Genomic DNA, 24,063 nt, shown 5'->3' with positions numbered 1-24,063 from the left:
CTAAGGACATCACACACATCCAAGCCCGAGGCAGGATTCGAACCTGCGACCGTAGAGGCCGCGCGGTTCCAGACTGTAGCGCCTAGAATACAAAAGTAACTGATTAATCACTTTTCTTGTAAGTCTGTTAATAGTAGTGAAGTGTTATAATGCACATTAATTTTTATATTTCTGGTAAATTCAACATGGAGAGCAAAGTCTGATGGAATTTCCATCGTGCAATCATTGAATCATCAGCCTTTAGCCCGTAGGACTGCTGATGTTATCATTATTTAATTACAGGTGCTCCTTTCTTATTTTCCCAGCAATTTGTATAGGATCAATTGATGATTTCTTTGTGTGAAACGTCTCAGTCATTGCCTTCCATTGTCTGTCGTTGATGGCCGCACAGGCAACTAGCTTACACTTTAACTCGGACATTTCATACCGAATAAGTTGCTTGTTTTCGTGTGTACTGAATAAAAATATTATCGTGTGAACGTTCTTCCATTGAAGGATGATCTCACCGTCAGTAAACTGTATGCCACTGTTCTCCATGTACCACGTAGCCATGGCTACACATAAAATGAGCTCTCATCGTTGATCAATGGCTCTCATTTATGGCAGCATGCGTGTGAAAACATACATTGAGAAAGAATATTACTGTGTGAATTTTATCGGAATCAGGATCTATTAAATGGTGTGTAATGTGTATACCATCGTCTTAAAAAAGCCGCCATGTGCGCATGACGGTACAGACAGTGGGCAACCGCTCCTTGTGCATACCTTTCAGATCAGGCTGTGTGCGTATGTTAATGTGAATTCGATATAAATCTTTTGTGTGCGCTGTAGTCGATTCGTGGACGATGTAGCTGTAAGTAAGGTATATGAAATATCTCTACTACGCTCGCACGTGGTCACAACTACGTAGACGATGAGGTTTCTTCTTTCTTGGCCTGTGCGATGTTGTGAATTTTGTCACGCTGATACATCGATGAGCTCACCTACTTAGCTCTTACGCTTACTTGCTTAACTTCTACAATCAGTGGGTAGGTGTGCTCTGTCTGTGTACCGTTTGTAAATATTCAGTCTCCGTTCTGATTGCCCACACTTTCTGATAGGCGTATGGCACCCCAATTGATTTCTTAAGACTTTTAAACTGACTGTATTATGGCCCAGCTATAAACCCGACCAATTAGTTACTGAGGACACTTACATATCCATTGCACTAAATTAAATAATAATGAGACCATTTAGCATACTGAGATGGTACACCAAGGCCTGCACATACTGTATGTACTTACAAAGTTGTATGCTTTGTTTTCCCACCACACACTTGCTCTCAAATATTACACGTTGGTGTAGCATACGGAAAAGTCTCTGTTGCTCGCGCACGTACTTTCGTAGCCCATTAACCATAAATAACTGGGTCCTTTTACATACTACTGTTGAGCAAATAGTGCAAGAATACTCATTGAGGATAGGAATGAGTGGCATAATTAAGCTGAGTGGCATACGACACATTTCTTTCACGTTACAGCGTATCATATTACCTTGCTACGCAGGTGAGAAGCTGGTCAGAGAAGGACACGTGCTCTAATTTGGACTTCTCCCCACAGCACCACTCCTACTCTATTTCTCCTCTCTAGGGATTTTTCCGAGTTAAAAGTAGCGGAAACTGAAACAACTCAATTTATTGCGCATGTATGATTAGCGCAGAATCATACCAGAAAGTAACGAGGCTGTGGCAGCTCGACTACAGTTGGTATATTCCGGCATGTCATGACAGTATTTTCAAACAAGCTACAAAGAAACTCAGTGGAGAAGCACGGAGGATCGCAAACAAAATGTTGCAAATCTGTCAACTCTCAGACTGAAGGATGTACGCTTCTACGAAAAAGAAGTTAGCTGCATAGGGGAGGACAGATTACAGCAACCTCTGCAATATTCTTTCGGCATTTTTCATAGAACGCACTCCCACACGTGTTGCAGCCATGAAGTACGCTCACAGACATTGGTCACAAGTGCGGACAATTGTCCAGGCCATGATCCTCTAATGACTGCCATTAGAGACGTCGGACCGACGATATTGCGGCTGGTTACCTAACCCCCTCTAACAACTATAAAATCATACTACGTAAATCGGCATTATGTGATGTTTGCAATACAGAAGTGAGTGTAGCACTTACTGATGACTATTATCGTGTTTATATCACAGATCTTTCAAAGTCACTGAAATGAGCTTCATAAATGCCTTAGCCTGAGCCCTGGGTTTAGTCTATTGCTGATTTGATTGTAACGACAGAGAGAGAGTGACCTATAGAATAAACTGAAAATGAAACGCACTTTCAAATCGGCAACTATTATTGTTGCAGAAGTACACCAAAAAACAAGAGAACAGTTGGTGGAATAGGTAAAATTTATTTTTTTGTTTTAAACAAACCAAGGATTGTTAATGAAAATTGAAAAATGAATAAACAAAAAAAACATTAAATGAACACAGCAAAAAACGAAACTTAGAACGACAAACAGAACAACATCTGAACACAAACAATAACTTAAAGGAACAAACGAACATTTTTTCAGTGGGTGCAAGCGGCACCCAAGGGTTGGCTACAAGGTCTCTCAGCTGCCCCCTCCACCCCTACATGGAATTCCTCCATCTTGGCAGCACCCCAGAGACTCTCGACTACATCCTCCTCTAAATCTCAATGGGCTTCTTCCATCCTAGCAGCATTCACTACACTCTCAGTTGCCCCTTCCTCCTCATCTCCACATGCTGGGTCAATATCAGAAACGTCCACGACACCCTCATTTGCCCCTTCCTCAGTTTCACTACGTGCTTCACCCATCCTGGCAGCACCCATGAGACTCTCGGGTTCCTCCTCCTCTAAATCTTGACAGGCTTGTTCTATCTTGACAGCATCCACAAGACACTCAGATACTCTCTCCTCCTCTTGATCCATCTTGGCACCGTCCACCTAGGCAACCAAGGTAGTGTTAGGTGCTTAGTTAAAATAGAAACAATATTATACACTAGAAGTTACATTATGAAATAATAGTAATTGGTAAGAGTTTTCAGACAAGAGGTTTATATGGAGCATCAGTGTTTTACTTCAGAGTCAAAAGAATTTCTGAATTTGGATAGTAGTGATCATGTTTAACAGGTAGGAAGTGAAATATTAGAATATTATTACTGCACAGGTATTAGAAGCCGATGACTTAGTGTATGGTATGGGAAAGAGGGTCTTCCATTACCACGGACTTCACAATAATGTAGCGCTAAGGTTCTCATACTGGCAGCATGTCGGTAACTAAAAGTCTCGGGCCAACTGAAGAACGGGATACAACCCGCCCGCTCTGAGCAGTGACGTCAGAATTTTCCAGAGATGATATACTACATAGATTTAACAGCTGAGACAAGTGTTCAGAAACTAAGGAATGTAGAAGAGAGAAACAGGTGGTAGACATACATAACGTCCAGTAATATTTTCCATAATGTTAAGGATATCGCATGTTTGAGTCCTGCTACTTTTGTAAAAAATAAAGGAAAAAAAGGATAGAAGTAGTGGTAGCATAGAATACCTCAGTTGACATATATGCGAGTTGTATCACGAAATTCAGTCGATATGTATACGTTAATTGCAGTATGGGATACGAATTTAACGTATGTCGATTTCTTCGTTTTCGTTAGCATTGGCATCCTATTCTTCAGTTGTACTGTATAGGTCAAGTGAAGTACGGGACACAAATTTTAAAGGTGTTGTTTTTTTCGTCTCCGCTACTACTAACATTCTGTTCTTATGCAGATAGTATTACTAGCGAAGGCGGAAATATGTACATACATGATACTTGCATCCCATTCTTCAGTTGACCTATATAGGTCAACTGAAGAAAAAGATACTACTGCTAATGAAAACGAGGAAATCTACGTGCGTTAATTGGCTACCTGTTGACCGATGTAGATCAAATAAAGTATGGGATACAATTATTTATCACAGTTTTGCTATCGACGTCAAGAAAACCAATAGCAGTCAAAATTGTATCCCATTCTTCAGTGGAGCTATATAGGTCAGCTGAAGAATATGATACTAATTGAACTCGTTTTTCTTCCCAGGAGCAGTTATGGCTTATATCCATACTTTGTTGGATATAAACGGCTAATTGAAATTGAAGAAGCTGCAGAAAGATTGAAATCTGGAAAAATGGTCCGAGGTAAGTCCAAAATCCACTGAGAAATGGGAAGTATTGCATTACAAGGCGAATGGAAAACTTGAACACATGAAATAGAGAGGGCAGTAGAGAATCAAATGGGCAAAAATATTATTTCCAATAGAATTCTTGCCTAATTCACCAGCTGCTGCTTTTAACTGTTTAAAGAACAAAATTAAAAAAGAAAAACAGGAAATGAAGTCTCAAACATGAATACACACACGTAAAAATAAGTTTTGTGGATGCAGAAGAAATGCGAAACGATAGAAGCGTGTGTAACAATCGGAAAGTTAGATACCATATATGGGAAAATAATGGAAACCGTTAGAGGAGAGAGATTCAGATGCATAAATATCAAACGCTTACCTGACAAGCCCTTACGAACGAAAGGACGGAGGTCTGAAGGCTGGATTTAAAGTATGAATGAGTCCTACAAAATAAACCAACTTAAAAAGGGAAGTAGATGAAGATTCGAAGTGACATATGGTACACTAAAAGAGTTTCACACAGCAGTAAAGAACCAATTCGAAAAAAGACTCTTGGCGTACACTACAGTGTTTCAGATCGCTGGTAGGGAACCTGAAAAAGGTGTTCCACGTGATACGTAAAACATCCTAAGCACGTGAAATACACTCAAACTTTCAAAAAACTGTAATAATCCCATTCCCAGACAGATCAAATGCTCACAAGTTCCAGAGTTAAGGTAATAGTCACGAAAAATCTAATACGAATTAATGAAGACACTGGTAGCGGAGGTTTCGCGGAAGTATGGGGACGAGTAAGTCATTTCCGACCTTAGGCCTCTGAAGACAGACTGCTGCAAGGCAAAAGTAAAAAGGGAGGAATTCCATTTCTGAGGGTCACAGGGATAAAATACAGGTCTAGCGGTTCTAGGCGCGCAGTCCGGAACCGCGCGACTGCTACGGTCGCAGGTTCGAATCCTGCCTCGGGTATGGATGTGTGTGATGTCCTTAGGTTAGTTAGGTTTAAGTAGTTCTAAGTTCTAGGGGACTGATGACCTCAGCAGTTGAGTCCCATAGTGCTCAGAGCCATATTTTATGTCCAAAACTTGTGCATAGAACAAAGTGCAATTATAAAGGTCTCAGGATGTCGCAGGCATACAGCAGCTAGGACGAGAGTGAGATGAGATTGTAACCTAACAATTCAGCAAGAAGTACGGAAAATAGACAAAAATTTGGTATGGGGATTGAAGCTCAGGGAGAAAAAACAAAACGTTGAGTTCATGGCATTACAGTTCTGTAAGATACACCAATTTCCTTTGATTACCAGTTGAACAAAATGAGTGATGTCTTGAAAAGAAATTACCTATGAATACTAACAGAAGTAAAAGTAGGATAGTAAAATGCGGTAGAATTCAATTAGGAGTTGAAGGTGGATAAATGTTAACAAATGACACTGGGAGAAGTAAACTGAGCTTTGTTGTTTGGGCAAAAGTACGAGATTATTAGGAAAGTAGAGGTCATGTAAACGTCAGGACGTCAATAGCAAGAAAGACGTTTCTGAATAGCAGAAATTAATTAACCTACAATATAAATTTCAGTTCTAGGTAGTCTTCTCGAGGTATTTGTCTATAGTGTAGCCATGTACGTGAGTGGAACGCATGGAGATAGAGAATTCAGAAGGAATGGAATATATAGTTCTCATATATTTCTCCAGGAGAGTACTGAAGATGAACTGGGTACAGCGAGTAACTTGAGAGGAGGATAGCTGGGATCAGTTTCTGGTATGCATCGTGCGCATGTTGTTAACAGGAAGATGCGAGAGGGTGAGTGGGGAGAGGAGGTGGAAGGGCTGTAAGACTTGTACAGGTAGAGGAAGACTTGAACACAGTAAGCAGATTGAAATGAATGTCAGCTGTTGCACTTATGGAGAAGCAAAGAGCCTCTCACAGGATAGGCTACCCTGGGAACCTGCATCTCATCATACTTCAAACGGGAGACCGTATCATCAACAACAACACCACGTGAACATTTTCTAACGTTTGCTTGGCCCTTACCTACCAAGGGGAAATGGCCGTATTGATGTTATTCATAGAAGAAGATGGGCCTAGACTCCATGGATATACCCTCACGCGAAAAAAATTCTATCGTGGTGCACTGTGGTAGCAGTTCTTAACTCACAGCAGTTCTTATAACTCCACATTCAATAGCTTCATTACCCTTCTAACATTAAGCAAACTTTCTTTTCCTAATTTTCTGTAATTGATTATTCTAGACTGTTATTGTCATGGCATTTGATAACACGTCGGGTGTAATTCTTTGCTTTATGTTGCGCACGATGTTTGGTGTAACTTCGGGATATTTTCACTCTGCCACTACATGAACGTGTTATATCTGTTTCAATAAGTGGATTATATTTTCGTAACCCTTTAATGTATTTCAAGGTACCTGCTACGGCCTCATCTGGTTCTTGTTCTATGATCATAAAGATGTACTAGAATGGTGGAAACAATGCCTTGAAAAGCCGTATGCAAGAAATAGTGAAGATAAGGAACTGGAGAACGCTGAGGCAAGCAATCCGGAAGAGGAGGGAGTTTGTACCCCGCGTGATCAATTTTGTCTCGTAGTCAAGCAGCTAAAAAAAATGGGAAAGCTGCGGAAGATGGTGATAAACCAGCAGAACTCGTAAAGGCTGCTTGACAACAGCTACATGAAGAACTGTTCCATTTCATACAAATTACATACGAAACCAGGGAACACCGAACAGACTTCGAAGAATAGTTACAGCGCCAGCACAAAAGAATGTATTCTGCAAACAAATGTGAACAATTTTGCACCCTCAATTTAATAACACACGCCACCCAGATCTTGACCTCTATCATTGTAACGCGGACTGAAGAAAGGATAGATGTACAAGATACGGAAGATCAATATCGCTTTAGAGGAGCTGTAGGCACACGGGAAGCAGTACTCAGAATAATACCTGAGACAAGACTAAGCAAGAGCAAAGAACGCAGTAGAGTGTCGTAGGAGGAATGGTTAGTATTCCGGTGTATGACAGGAACGATCATTCGAAGCTTTACCGTCTACTAAACATGGGTTCTAAAATGCAGCAATGAGCACTCCTTCTTCGATAGTGTAACAAAATCTCGTCTTGGCCTTCTATTATTGGAGGGGCGTAAGTATGGCCCAAATCACGAAAATATTTCCTGTAAATATGGGCTGTAAAGTGCTCACTTTCAGACTTTGGGCACTCGTGCTGCTTCACTGTTGTGAAACACATCTCGTCCACAAAACATTTGCTTACAGATCTTTAAGCTACGAATAGAGTTCATGTTTACTAGTCATTTTTGCTTCGAATGGCCGTTCCTGTCGCATCTCTGAATACTGATCATACCTCACAGGACACTGTATATTGCCTACGTCCAAAAAAAAGAAAGTATTAGACGGTGTAGTCTAACGATAGATTTTCGAGACGCTGAGAGATGGAATGCCGTAATGCATCAGAACAGAGGAGTACTGCAGTAACTTTACAGAGAAAAGGTGGCTGTGATAAGAAGCGGATAACATCAAGAGCAAGCCATTGTTAAATAAAGTGTACGACCGGGCTGTTCAATTTCTGCTACCTTATTCAGCGGATACATTCAGAGGAATCTAGATGAATTTAGGGACACACTAGGACTTGTAGTAGGAATTAAAATTGAAGGTAAGATAATAGACATGTTGAGATTTTCTGATGATATTATAGTGTTAAGTGAATGTGCAGAACTACAGAAGATAGGTGCAGATGAAAGTCAGCCCCATTTCTTCCTAACATGCAAATTAATAAAGTTAAGACAAAAATCTTGATGAGTAGACAAAATACCGTTGCCCAGTGCTCATTTAACAATGAGGGACTGGAGACCGTAGAATCCTTTTGCTTTCTATAGAGTAAAACAACCCTCAGACGGATGATGGAAGGATATTGCAAGCCAAATAAAGCAGGCAACAGCTGCTTTTATCAAGAGCAGGAACCTTGCACATCTCGTTTCATAGCCCAATACCTGAGGAAAGACCTCATGAAGATTTTGTGAGGAGTGTGCGGCTGTACAGACGTGAAATACGGACAATCGAGGAGGCGAAAAAAACTTATAGCCTTCGAGATGTGGTTCTATTGCAGCAGTCTTGAGATTTTTTGTGAAAAGAACGTATTAAGCGAACTGAAGCACTGCAGGGCAGATAACGTGCAGCTATGTCTCCTAAAGCTTATTGAACGCCACATGTGTCAGCCATATGCTGAGATATTATGGTGTCATTAAAGGTGTTGCTGAAAGGACAGCAGAAAGGAAGAACCCAAGAGACAAACCTAGTCTAGTATACATCAACCGTATCATGGACGACACATGTTCCACCACCTATACTGCACTCAAGAAAAAGGCCGGAGACAGCAATGCTTGGCAAGCTGCTGATAGCCAACCTGATAGTTAAAGACCAAAGAAGAAGAAGAAGAAGAAGAAGAAGAAGAAACAGATCATGATATGTTTTGAAAGTTGAACAATTAATGGGAAGACGCTTTAAATGTTCGGCAGTGGGTACATATTTGAGTAATTAGCCTGTGCTTCATGTGAGGAGAGAAATGCACCTACACTGTGTGATCAGAAACATCCGGACACCCCACAAAACATACGTTTTCCATATTAGGTGTACTGTGGTGTTTTCTACTGCCAGGCACTCCATGTCAGCGACCTCAGTATTCATTAGACATCGTGAGAGAGTCGAATGGGGCGCTGCGCAGAACTCGTGGTTTTCCAACATGGTCAGGTGATTGGGTACCACTTGTGTCATACGTCTGTACGAGACATTTCCACACTCCTAAACATTCCTACGACCACTGTTTCCGGTGCGCTAGGGAAGTGAAAACGTGAAGGGACACGTACAGCACAAAACGGTACAGACTGGCCTCGTCTGTTTGACAGAGACCGCCGACATTTGAAGAGGGTCGTAATGTGTAATAGGCTGACACTATCCACACCATCACACAGGAATTCCAAACTACATCATGATCCACTGCCATTACTATGACAGGCGGGAGGTGAGAAAGCATGGATTTCCTGGTCGAGCAGCTGCTCATAAGCCACACATCACGCCGGTAAATGCCAAACGATGCCTCGCTTGGTGTAAGGAGAGTAAACATTGGACGATTTAACAATGGAAAAACGTTGTGTGAAGTGACGAATCTCGGTACACAATGTGGCCATTCGATGGTAGGGTGTGGGTATGGCGAATGCCCGGTCTGCCAGCGTAAAATTCGGAGGCGGAGGTGCTAGGGTGTGGTCGGTTTTGCACTCCTTGTTATTTTGCGTGGCACTATCACAGCACAGACCTACACTGATGTTTTGAGCACCTTCTTGCTTCCCACTGTTGAAGAGCAATTCGAGGATGGCGACTGCATCTTTCAACACGCTCAAGGACCTGTTCATAATGCACGGCCTATTGCGGTGTGCTTACACGACAATAACATCCCTGTAATGGACTAGTCTGCACAGAGTCCTGACTTGAATCCCATGTTTTGGAACGCCGACTTCGTGTCAGCCCTCACAACGACATCGATATCTCTCCTCAGTGCAACACTCCGTTAAGATCGGGCTGCCTTTCCCCAAGAAACCTTCCAGCACCTGATTGAACATATGCCTGCGAGAGTGGAAGCTGCCATCATAGCTAAGGGTTGGCCGACACCACATTCAATTGCAGTGTTACCGATGGAGGGCGCCATGAACTTGTAAGTCTTTTTCAGCCAAATGTTGGGATACTTCTGATCACATTGTGTAACTCGCACACGCTGCTCTGTTGACCTCCTACTATGAGTAAATTTTTTGTCAAACCGCGACAGCTGTGTCAAAGTAATTTTTTTTAATACATCAAATCATAATTTGTACGCTTTACCTCAAACTTGTTGCTCAGTCTGGAACAGGGTATAATCCTCACTATTGTTCTAGCTGTAACTTAATCAGCTTAATTCTAAAGCAGCCTATATCAGTAGAAAACAAAGTAAGTCCACTTTGTAGACTAACAACCATTAAGGATGTGATTAATTATCTTTTTGGTTTCAAAACCTAAGTATTATGGTGTTGAAAACTAATGTGGGTGTAGTATCTCTAGCAGATCCTGCATGGAGACACGTGGGAAACCTATCATTCGCCTCAAAGAGAGACAGTAATACTTCCTCATAACCCGAGCCACTGCACTTCTTATCAAGTTAAATTGATAGTATGGACAGACAATCCTTTCACAAGATCACGTTTGTTTCAATTTTCGAAGAAGTGTCGTAACAGAGCAAACCCCAAGAAATTACATCGAACTGTGCTCTCACTGTGTGAGCAGTGTTGGAAGAGAGATGATTATGCTCTTTAGGTGAGACGATCATTTATTTACACAGACGGAATGTTTATGAGGCCGAATATATCCTACTTAGTTGTTTCAAGAGATCATACCAAAGTACCGTTATCAAGCGAACATACTAGATGTAGTAATTATACCATTTCAAACATCCGTGTTAGATGGAATATAATAACCTTCTTGCAGGCAACAATCTTTTAAGTGTTGTAACTGTTGTGACTGCATTATCCATCGTCTACCGTTTCACGTGTTCTTTGGTGGTTTTCCTGGCGTAAATTATTCCCAGCTGCTGGTTTCGCATCCACTGACTCTTGCGTAGCACGCAGAAGTGATCTGTTCCAGTAAGAGGATTGTCTACTTGTACTTATTTGTATGTAAGTACATAGGAAGTTTTGCTTTTTATTGTGATAATTCTTGGTGCTAATGCGACTGTTGAAGGTGTGACTGACCAGACAAGTGTATGCTACTGTGGTCGAGATTTGCATTACACAGCAGCATCTAAAGAACTTCCGCTATCCTTGATACCAAATGACAACGGCAGAAATCGCACTGTAGCCAGACGTTCGTACCCTCACAGGCAACCGTATAATTTTTCAGCTGTGATTCAGTAGGATATTTTCCGAAGTCTTACATCTCTGTGAGAGACAAGCCAATCATAAATGGTATTCCACAAAAAATGACATAAGTTGCACTAGGTCAACTGAAATTCAGCTGTTGATCTTACAGCACTGCCTGGTACGTGCAGTACTGCTAAACGGACGTGTCTCCGACTGGTAGCAGCCTTCGGGCCGTTGAGACCCGTCAGGACGGAGTTCTACAGTTGCCGGACTCACAATCGCTGTAGGCCAGCGTCTGTAACACGAGTAATATTTGCCGAACCCGTGACAGTTCCACAACGGACTCTTACATTCCCTAAGCAGTACTTTATATTTATATTTGGGTCTTCGAACCAACGGTTGTTGTATTATTGGATTCTAATATCGTGAATCAGCCTCTTAGTACTTCATGTAAAGATTAGGGACAACTGCATTTTACAGTCATGTAGATGTGTGCAAATCATGAGATTATCTCGACTGATGTCACCTGTCTAATTTGCTAATTCTGCAGTGTGTACAATCTGAGACGCAGCTGTTTCCTCATCGCTCTCACACGTTTACTCTTAATGTTTGTAAAAATGTCGACTTATCTCAGTGGGGCCCTCCTGTGGCGCATCGACCAGTATTATATCTCGCTCCTTGGGGCAAATCTCTCTTTGAGTAGCCAGGTCGCTGTCTTGATCCTTAAACGGTGGATTATCTTCCACGACCTTATTCACTTTGAAGCGCCCAATAACGTTGACCTGTGAGTCGTTGTGGTTACTCACTCAGCTAGGATGGCATATTTCAATCATAGATGAAGCTTTAGCTACTTCACTTATCATTCTTAAACAGATTATATGTTAAATTAGCAGCTCTTAAATGTAGGCTATAAGAAGACGTCAGTTAAAAACTAAGTTATTAAATAAGTTAGAGAACTGTGCGATACAAGAACGAAAGGTAGATGATTAGTGGTAGCTTGACATGACTATTTCTATCTCATCCATGAATAGTTACGCAGGCACTTGATAGGAAAAACTGGAATATAAAAAACAATTTACTACCGAAGCAGTGCATAATGTGCGAGAAGACATAAAGAGGACGCCGCCGTCGAGCGGTTGTAGGCGATTCAGTCTGGAACTGCGCGACCGCTACGGTCGCAAGTTCGAATCCTGCCTCGGGCATGGATGATGTGAAGCCCTTAGGTTAGTTAGGTTTAAGTAGTTGTAAGTTCTAGGGGTCTGATAACCTCAGTGATAAGTCTCATACTGCTCAGAGCCATTTGAACCATTTGACATAATGAGTTTAGCTCCCACAGAAGAATGAAACCAGCCTCTTAAGTGACAGATGTAACCACATGAGACATTTTGCGTGGCCTGTCTGGTGCCATAGTCAAACTCTGTTAACTTCACTAACCCAACGAATCTAAATCAATTCCCAGCAAGAAATAAGAGTTTTTGTTGAAACTGATGTCAGCGATTTTCGTATCTGACACTAGATTTCCATATTATTTCCTGAATGTGGGCGGTTGTTTAAATGAGTAGCGGGGAATCCTACAGACTGCGTGTTGAACGCAGACCACCAGAAGAAGAGAGCGTGTGTCGGTGTCAGGACGCAGTACAGAGCACGTGGCGTGAGCCCCACGGCAGAGGCACTGTCCGTGTATGCATCCTAAACGATGGAAAGCTGATGTGTGTGGCTTGTCCACTGGCGCAGAGGGGGCATATCGTGAGTTAGCAGCTACAGGTTGTGTTCTCACGTTATGGGAACTGCTAGGTCCACAACGGTGAAAAGGTAAGGCTGGAGTGGGACGAAAGGCCATCTGGATCTTATGTGCTTAACTGCACGGCTCCCTGAGATGACAGGCTGCTGCGAAGCTAACTGAAATTTTGTTGACTCTGCTAAGAAACGTGCGAGCACTGACATAGGACAATGCAAATAAATTCTGGAGAGGAAGAACAGAACTCACATGTGTCTACATGGAGAACGCCTGATTGACTGAACGTGACGTAGGACAGATGGTGGGAGTCAGAAGTTGCCTGTTTCTCAGCTCCAGCACAATGAACCTATGACTGGTATATTATGTTAAACTAGATAGGGAAGGGAGATTTTTGCACTGTTACAAGGGATCTGATTGGCTGATGCTCAGGAGAGTAAGTCATTGATTATCCGACACCACGCACACTCCAAAAAGTAAATAAATTTCTGATACTTATTGGGAGCGCTCTGTAGAACAAACTTCCATCATTCACTCACCAGCGGACACATCAGTTGAGAGAGGCACATAGAGTTTCGGCTCTCAGGGAGAGCAGTCTTCAGTACAGGTCAGATGACTGAGAGTGCTGCAGCCACTACGGCAGCTGCCCGCGGACACAGGTAACGCTAAGTATGGGGAGCGACAGCGGCGTTCGCTAACTAAGCTGCAGGGTGTATGTAACGACTTCCGACTGACATTACGACTTCCACCGTTCAGTTGAGTTTACTGGTAATCTCGAACACAACTTGTACTCAGTCAAGACAATGGGGGCAGGCACGAGTATTTCTGTACTTCTTTCATATATGATTAATATTCGGGAAGCAATGTGGAACTATTGCGAACGTGGTTGTCTTCCCAAACTGATTAACCAATCTTTGCCAAGGTATGGGTATTTTAGTTACAGTATAAAGTAAGCTAATACACTACTGGCCATTAAAATTGCTACACCAAGGAGAAATGCAGATGATAAACAGGTATTCATTGGACAAATATATTATACTAGAACTGACATGTGATTAAATTTTCACGCAATTTGAGTGCGTAGATCCTGAGAAATCAGTACCCAGAACAACCACCTCTGGCCGTAATAACGGCCTTGATACGCCTGGGCATTGAGTCAAACAGAGCTTGGATGGCGCGTTCAAGTACAACTGCCCATGCAGCTTCAACACGATACAACATTTTCTCAAGAGTAGTGACTAACATATTGTGACGAGCCAGTTGCTCGGCCACCAATTAACAGACGTTTTCAATTGGTGAGAGATCTGGAGAATGTGCTGGCCAGGGCAGCAGTCGAACATTTTCTGTATCCAGAAAGGCCAGTACAGGACCTGCCACATGCGGTCGTGCATTATTCTGCTGAAATGTAGGGTTTCGCAGGGATCGAATGAAGGGTAGATCCACGGGTCGTAACACATCTGAAATTGAACGTCCACTGTTCAAAGTGCCGTCAATGGGAACAAGAGGTGACCGAGACGTGTAAACAATGGAACCCCATACCGTCACGCCGCGTAAAACGTCAGTATGGTGATGACGAATACACGCTTCCAGTGTGCGTTCACCGCGATGTCGCCAAACACGGATGCGACCATCATGATGCTGTAAACAGAACCTGGATTCATCCGAAAAAATGACGTTTTGCCATTCGTGCACCCATGTTCGTCGTTGAGTACACCATCGCAGGCGCTCCTGTCTGTGATACAGTGTCAATGGTAACCGCAGCCATGGTCTCCGAGCTTATAGTCCATGCTGCTGCAAACGTCGTCCAACTGTTCGTGCAGATGGTTGTTGTCTTGCGAACGTCTTCATCTGTTGCCTCAGGGATCGAGACGGGCTGCACGATCCGTTACAGCCATGCGGATAACATGCCTGTCATCTCGACTGCTAGTGATACGAGGCCGTTGGGATCCAGCTCGGCGTTCCGTATTACCCTCCTGAAACCATCGATTCCATATTCTGCTTACAGTAATTGGATCTCGACCAACGCGAGCAGCAATCTCGCGATACGATAAACCGCAATCGCGATAGGCTACAATCCGATCTTTATCAAAGTCGGAACCGTGATGGTACACATTTCTCCTCCTTACACGAGGCATCACAACAACGTTTCACCAGGAAACGCCGGGCACCTGCGTTTTGTGTACGAGAAATCGGTTGGAAACTTTCCTCATGTCAGCGCGTTGTAGGTGTCGCCACCATCGCCAACCTTGTGTGAATGCTCTGAAAAGCTAACCATTTGCATATCACAGTTTCTTCTTCCTGTCGGTAAAATTTCGCGTCTGTAGCATATCTTCGTGGTGTAGCAATTTTAATAGCCAGTAGTGTACTTAATGAACATAATAGTTTTCTGGTCGTGTGCGCTTATGTTTAACATGACGTCTGTAGCGAAGTGTAATATATACGGCCCTTTAGTGACCACTGTTTCATTCAGTAGTATCATAAACCCCATATTTATATTCTTATAACGCCGCTAGGATCAAAATTTAGTATATTCAGTTTATTAATTTTGGCCTTGCCCAATACCTTTAACTAAACTCCTGTGATCCTATAGGAAGCGATTTGTTAATCGGTAAGGTCACCAGGTACAGATACTTCTGACTTCCACAGAGGTATGTCGATGGCTTAGTCGTAACCTCACAAAGGGAGCTTCCTACCGAAAACGTAATTTATTTTTACATTATTATGCATAATCTTGTGCCAAAGAAAAGTGTTTCTTACAATTAAAGTGAATCACGAGGAGTTATTAATTACCTATTTGTCAGTGGCCTTGATAAAACATTATTCGTTATACTGAAAGTATTTAGTGACACGTAGTAGATTTTCGCGCTGTTCCTGTGTAGAATCAGAGCCCCTATATCTGCTCTAAGATTATTAAAGCAGCACAATTTTATCAGTTCAGGCCCGTCATATTAGAGCCCTTTATATCTGTGTACATTTCCTTGCTCTTAATTACTATCTTTACGTGCTAAAACTTCAGTTATTAAGCTGATCGCAGACGAAGTGGACATAAGATGGGATGACATCTGGTTTCGTCTTCGGAGTAATCCTATCAGAACCTGCACCAAGGCTCCTGGGCCATCTCTGATTCGCTCTAGCGAGAGGCAGTAACACATTTTTTGCGAGTTGTTCCATTGACGCCGTGTGTGCTGTTACTACTACTATTTCACACAAATAGTCTGGCTAAGTTAAGTAGTTGCAAACTCACGCTTATCTCATCACGTGAACAATTGTTGATGGAATTTTAATAAACCAGAAAAGACTGCACTGATGCTCTTCATGTGTCAGGTCTGTTTTAAGAAATTTAAGTTGTTCTCCGTATACCATTTGTGTCAGTCACAGAGGATTTCATTAATACAGTTGGAATGTATTCTAAGTCTGATTAACTTCGACTAATTCTTACCTAGTTTTCTGCTATATTAAGGTAGTCACTTCGTTTCTACCATGTACGTTAGATGAGTCATCTTTTTTGCAGGCTTTAATCGCCTAACTGTTATAATTGGTTCCGAGTGCTTTATTGGTTCCCTACTGTCACATAAGTGCCACTGATGGTATATGGGGCGTCATTGATACTCAGCTTGTGGTTTCGTACGAGAGTATGCTACTGAAGTGTTCAGTTCCGTTAACAGTCTGGGCTAACATCACTTATACCTGTATCTTTACGTACATGGCAGTTTTCTCTTTGATCTGACAGGTCCAGGCGCCAGTATTTGTGCTCAGTTAAATTCAAGTCGGCCAATCGGATTGCGGTTCTCCGCTTTTATATAAACCACATAAAACGGTTATCGACAGACTTGCGTTTAAAATGAGTCAAACGGTTTCATTCCTCGTCATTCCACATTCCGAACTACATCTATAATGAATTCGTCGACACTGGATGCCGTTCGCTAGTCTTACATTATTACCTCAAATCTGCGATACTGATGGACGGATGAGTCTCCGACTGGCAGTAGTCATTGACCAATTGTGATCTGGCAGAGAGGCTGATTCTGCAATGAGTGCAGTTTAAGAAGTACCTGTTGTTTCTCAGCTCTCAACCTGTCTGTCCGCCTCTCCCTGCCTGCCCTCCACGGCAGTAATGACGCTGACTTACCCCAGCAGGGCCCTCCTGCGGCGCGGCGACCAGTTTATTCTCACGTCTCTTGCGGCGACGGCGACGCTGTTCAGTGTGTTTGCGCTCGCGGTCATCAGACGGTGGTATTTCTTCGGCTGCCTTTCTCTTTTTGACGTGCCCAACAGCATGGCCCTGCACCGATGGTTTGGTTTTACTATCGCTTATTCAGCTAGGATGCCATATATCTAAAGGCAGTAAACTTTAGACAACTGACTTAGCTTTGTTAAACAGATGGTATATTAAGTTAGCAGACCATAATTGTGTCTAATAACGAATGTAAAATGTGATGCTATAGGCGTTTGTCAAAAAGTAATTTATCAAATAGGATAGGGAACTGACAGGCATTCGAATGAAAAGGGTACAGAATGTTTTAATGAACCCCGCACCTGAAAGGAGAAGAATGTGAAGGTGTGCAAAGTGTATAAACACCAGATTGTTGTCCGCGCGCTGTGTAGTACACAACATATGAAGAAAGCTGAAGCAAGTCAATAGATATATGACTCGAAAAATATAGACCTTGTCTGTGATCCGTTTTACGTATAACGTTTGTAATGCATCTTTGTTCACTAATTGCGACAGTAGGGCAGAAGTATACGTACAGCAAGAACATAGTAAAATACGCAGGCAATTATAAACAAGAAAATTTGCTAGCGAGAACTAACATTTATTTTTATAATACTCTCTGTTACCATCTTAATTTCTCTCACTTGATCCTCTGATCGTCACGTGAATATACGTGTAAACCTCTATGACGCCGCCTAGTCTAGCCCGAATTCACATCCTGGAAGACTAAACAAGGAGATTACGACAACATCGTTACCTTTTGTTTAAGAGCCCCTCACACTATACAACTCTCTGTTATATCTTCGTGTGGTTTGCTCTGGTTACTTGTATTCTTATTAACTATTCTTCATGTTTCAAAAACTTATTCTGCATGTCGCATTGATGGAGGCCACAAGCATTGGAACTGTAAACCATATTACGTCGCATTGGTGTCGTGTCTGTTTCTCTTGCAGCTACTGAATAGAAGCTGAACTCGGATTTGTGCCTCTTATTACCGACAGCATATGCCCAGTGCAGTTCATAGCAGCACTTAGTTTACTGTACAGGTGATGAACTAGCTCTCCGTATGATCGTACTTCGTGTACTGGACACTTGAGGTAGCATGTCGAATGCACATGGCAAACCATGTAAGACTGACGCGACTGCTAACATACGTTTTTAGTTTGTGTTTCAAACGAGTGGTATATTCCGTATCCTTGTAATTTTACAACGGAAGTTTACTTTCCACAGTAATATCATTACTTTGTGTGTTACATTTATTTCAGGATATTGTAACCAGTGCTATTTTGTATTACCAGATTACAACAAAGTGAGTTCCTTACCTAGTCCCACGTGTAAAAATGAGAGAGCTGTCTGGGAGAGTGACTGATTCTGCGATGTATACCCGGTAGTACTGATGTTTACTCACCTCTGCACGGCCGTCCTTGCGAGTATCTTCCTTACTATTCTCTTCTTTCTTGACGCGAGGGGCAGGTCCTGGAGTCGGTTGACAGGGAAAGATCTCGAAGATGGACGGATAATCTGGCTCCCTTCTCTCTCTGAAGCGTCCGTACTCCATAAACTGTGGGTGTTTTGTTTTTGCAATTACTGACTCTTGTAGTATTGCATATATCTAACACATAGGAATACTCTAGAGATTCGACTTACCACACTTGAATGGATTTTATATCACATAGGCAGTTCGTAAGTATAAAGTCTGAAGAATGTATTATGTAGTGTTATAGGGAAATGCAAAGGCTCAATCTAGATATAGTAGGGGTCAGTGACGTGAAGTGGAAGGAAGACAAGGATTTCTGGTCAGATGAGTATCGGGTAATATCAACAGCAGCAGAAAATGGTACAACAGGTGTAGGATTCGTTATAAATAGGAAGGTAGGGCAGAGGGTGTGTTACTGTGAACAGTTCAGTGACCGGGTTGTTCTAATCAGAATCGACAGCAGACCAACACAGACAACGACAGTTCAGGTATACATGCCGATGTCGCAAGCTGAAGATGAACAGATAGAGAAAGTGTATGAGGATATTGAAAGGGTAATGCAGTATGTAAAGGGGGACGAAAATCTAATAGTCATGGGCGACTGGAATGCAATTGTAGGGGAAGGAGTAGAAGAAAAGGTTACAGGAGAATATGGGCTTGGGACAAGGAATGAAAGAGGAGAAAGACTAATTGAGTTCTGTAACAAGTTTCAGCTAGTAATAGCGAATACCCTGTTCAAGAATCACAAGAGGAGGAGGTATACTTGGAAAAAGCCGGGAGATACGGGAAGATTTCAATTGGATTACATCATGGTCAGACAGAGATTCCGAAATCAGATACTGGATTGTAAGGCGTACCCAGGAGCAGATATAGACTCAGATCACAATATAGCAGTGATGAAGAGTAGGCTGAAGTTCAAGACATTAGTCAGGAAAAATAAATACGCAAAGAAGTGGGATACGGAAGTTCTAAGGAATGACGAGATACGTTTGAAGTTCTCTAACGCTATAGATACAGCAATAAGGAATAGCGCAGTAGGCAGTACAGTTGAAGAGGTATGGACATCTCTAAAAAGGGCCATCACAGAAGTTGGGAAGGAAAACATAGGTACAAAGAAGGTAGCTGCGAAGAAACCATGGGTAACAGAAGAAATACTTCAGTTGACTGATGAAAGGAGGAAGTACAAACATGTTCCAGGAAAATCAGGAATACAGAAATACAAGTCGCTGAGGAATGAAATAAATAGGAAGTGCAGGGAAGCTAAGACGAAATGGCTGCAGGAAAAATGTGAAGACATCGAAAAAGATATGATTGTCTGAAGGACAGACTCAGCATACAGGAAAGTCAAAACAACCTTTGGTGACATTAAAAGCAACGGTGGTAACATTAAGAGTGCAACGGGAATTCCACTGTTAAATGCAGAGGAGAGAGCAGATAGGTGGAAAGAATACATTGAAAGCCTCTATGAGGGTGAAGATTTGTCTGATGTGATAGAAGAAGAAACAGGAGTAGATTTAGAAGAGATAGGGGATCCAGTATTAGAAACGGAATTTAAAAGAGCTTTGGAGGACTTTCGGTCAAAGAAAGCAGAAGGGATAGATAACATTCCATCAGAATTTCTAAAATAATTAGGGGAAGTGGCAACAAAACGACTATTCACGTTGGTGTGTAGAATATATGAGTCTGGCGACATACCATCTGACTTTCGAAAAAGCATCATCCACACAATTCCGAAGACGGCAAGAGCTGACAAGTGCGAGAATTATCGCACAATCACCTTAACAGCTCATGCATCGAAGCTGCTTACAAGAATAATATACAGAAGAATGGAAAAGAAAATTGAGAATGCGCTAGGTGACGATCAGTTTAGCTTTAGGAAAAGTAAAGGCACGAGAGAGGCAATTCTGACGTTACGGCTAATAATGGAAGCAAGGCTAAAGAAAAATCAAGACACGTTCATAGGATTTGTCGACCTGGAAAAAGCGTTCGACAATATAAAATGGTGCAAGCTGTTCGAGAATCTGAAAAAAGTAGGGGTAAGCTATAGGGAGAGACGGGTCATATACAATATGTACAACAACCAAGAGGGAATAATAAGAGTGGACGATCAGGAACGAAGTGCTCATATTAAGAAGGGTGTAAGACAAGGCTGCAGCCTTTCGCCCCTACTCTTCAATCTGTACATCGAGGAAGCAATGACGGAAATAAAAGAAAGGTTTAGGAGGGGAATTAAAATACAAGGTGAAAGGATATCAATGATACGTTTCGCTGATGACATTGCTATCCTGAGTGAAAGTGAAGAAGAATTAAATGATCTGCTGAGTAGTAGAAATGAGAACAGCGAGAAACTTAACATCAGGATTGATGGTCACGAAGTCAATGAAGTTAAGGAATTCTGCTACCTAGGCAGTAAAATAACCAATGACGGACGGAGCAAGGAAGACATCAAAAGCAGACTCGCTATGGCAAAAAAGGCATTTCTGGCCAAGAGAAGTCTACTAATATCAAATACCGGCATTAATTTGAGGAAGAAATTTCTGAGGATGTACGTCTGGAGTACAGCATTGTATGGTAGTGAAACATGGACTGTGGGAAAACCGGAACAGAAGAGAATCGAAGCATTTGAGATGTGGTGCTATAGACGAATGTTGAAAATTAGGTGGACTGATAAGGTAAGGAATGAGGAAGTTCTACGCAGAATCGGAGAGGAAAGGAATATGTGGAAAACACTGATAAGGAGAAGGGACAGGATGATAGGACATCTACTAAGACATGAGGGAATGACTTCCATGGTACTAGAGGGAGCTGTAGAGGGCAAAAACTGTAGAGGAAGACAGAGATTGGAATACGTCAAGCAAGTAATTGAGGACGTAGGTTGCAAGTGCTACTCTGAGATGAAGAGGTTAGCACAGGAAAGGAATTCGTGGCGGGCCGCATCAAACCAGTCAGTAGACTGATGATAAAAAAAAGTGTTATAGGGAGTGGTTATAAATTAATAAATCAAATAAAGTAGACAAATGAGAGGTACAAGAGTGAAAAGGTGAGGTAACCCTTTAATGGAACATTCTCAAGAGGATTGGACGCAGGTTAATGGGACTGCTGCTAAGAAATCCTGAACTAGTTAACGGCCACTTGAAACCAAAAGTTTTGTGTAGGTGCTAATTGTAGAAGATATTAAGCAGATTTTGCCAATGCAGTGTGGTAAACATACTGATATAAAAAGATTAGCCCATGAAGAAGAATGAAACCAGTCAAGAGACTTTGGCCCAGAGAGGGTATAAAGTCTATGATGATGTTTTGTTTACCAATTACAGCAGTACATGTGTATGCATAGTTTTGAACTCTAAGTACATAGTAAATTTTGCATGCAAATATAAACATCAAACTTGGAAACGAAAATATAAAATTATGATAATAATACTACCCTAAATCATCTGCTGAATTACATTAATTAATGTAATACCTTGTTAACATCATATAAATTAGATGTCCTGATAAATTATTAGATGGAATAAATTAAGCCACATATAATAATTCAGATTCATCGCACGGTGTAATCGTTTCTGAAATTGTATAGTTGCTCTAAAGTTACTATATATTTTTTTCTTTAATGATTCACACCCATAATATTATTCCCTATGTACATCGTTATTCTTTTTAATTATTGTTTTATTATAGGGCAGTTGTTTCGTTTAGGTACCTCCCTAAGTGAACATACTTGATCTACCGTTGCAGAATATATTTCAAAGGCCTAAATGGTTTCCAGTTTTTTGGTAACATCTAAGTTTCATTGACAATTGTTCTTGTATGTTTATAGTTCCAGAACCTCCCCCTTGATGCAGCAAAGGCCGTATTTCTCCAACGAATAATGTAGCAGTGTTATCAAATGGAAAAACAAGCAAGTATTCGTAAGTGCCAATGCTTTCAATCAAATTTTCCCTACTAATAAACGCAAGGAGCGTTCTAATGCAAACCAGACGAACTATTAGCCATTAGATCCGACCCAGGGGCTATCATTCTGTAATACTTTCGATTTCCACAGGGTTTCCAATAATCAATGTTCTACCATGCAGCAATGGGATTCTTTAAGGGAGTAATCTTAACTGTCACTCGTGCTATCGCTCCTTAACAGCACTTATGCTGACGCATTGACGATGATATTATGGTTACAGAACAAGACTATTTGGGGATATGTATCGACTGACAAAGTCAGTGTTCTTTTTGTGACGAAATATTCTGTCTATTGCCTTTGAGTAAGGCATGTCAATTCCGAAACAGTGACTCTTTTGCAAGGTTGACGCTTTTGATGTTGAAACTGGCAGCTGAGAATGCTTGTCTGAGACACAGGCAAGGCTTTCATCAGAGAAACAACCAGACAAACTTTTTATTGTACTGGTTCGCGACCTTCAGACGTCGTGGGTCGAGTTTTCCAACACACTATGTGATACGTGTGGCTAGCAAAGAGCGTATGATCTAAAACATTTCCTGTCTGTCTCCATTCTTGAATCACACTTCTGTCGTTAAGCTCAGCTCAAACAGTGATAAAATAACTACTACTGCAAGCAACGCCTTCAGCAGATTTCAAGGTCGTCCACGAGGTCTGGTTTAACCTGAGACAGAAAGTAATTCACCCAATGTCCCATTCGTTCATTAAAGAATTCACCCTCGAAGGAGCTTACTGCTGTCGTGAGTCGAAAAACAAAATTCCACAATTCTGCTTACAGTTTGCCATCAGACACTAACGTGTTCATATCATGGTGCCTTTCTTAGATTCAGTTTCTTATTACGTGTAATAGGTGTAGGATGCCGTTTGGTCCACACAATATCTTGACAAGAAAATGTACCGTGAAGCATTCGCCACCTCTGGTCCTCTGTAATAAAGCTCATTATTCTTCACGATTTATCCTATACAGTTCATGTTCGCTACGTTTTCATACAAACTGTGTAAATAAGCAATCTGCTTACAGGATCACACTTGTCTCAACTGGTCACTTGGGCTATTATTATTAAGGTAATCGGAATTATCCTCCATAACGGTTACGAGAGAAAGAATATAGGGGACTTGTAACCAAGCATATGGAATCGCAGAAGCACTCTCCTTCCTTTTACGATCAACGTTCGTCTAGTTGTCACTTTCTTGGACGCATTATTCGTTGGACGTTGTGTACTCACAACTCTCTGTCCACCTCCTCGTGCCCTTCACTCCGTCTCCTCCCACCACTCTCTCCATCTTTCTACTTCTCACTTCTTCATTCTGGAACCGCGCGACTGTGGCGGTCGCAGGGTTCGAATCCTGCCTCGGGCATGGATGTGTATGATATCCTTAGGTTAGTTAGGTTTAAGTTGTTCTAAGTTCTAGGGGACTGATGACCTCAGAAGTGAAGTCCCAAAGTGCTCAGAGCCATTTGAGCTATTCACTCCTTCCATCTGCTCATCCTTTCTCTGTGCTCCCCCTCTATCTAAGCACTCCTTTCCCTTATGTCGCTCTCCTGCTCCCCCCTCTACCTCCACTTCCTCGTACCCCCTCCCTCTTATTCCTTCCTCCCATCCTTCCC

Source organism: Schistocerca gregaria, chromosome 6, assembly GCF_023897955.1.
Source record: "Schistocerca gregaria isolate iqSchGreg1 chromosome 6, iqSchGreg1.2, whole genome shotgun sequence".
NCBI lineage: Eukaryota > Metazoa > Arthropoda > Insecta > Orthoptera > Acrididae > Schistocerca > Schistocerca gregaria.
The sequence above is the reverse complement of the archived record's forward strand: the minus strand, read 5'-3'. Positions refer to the sequence as shown.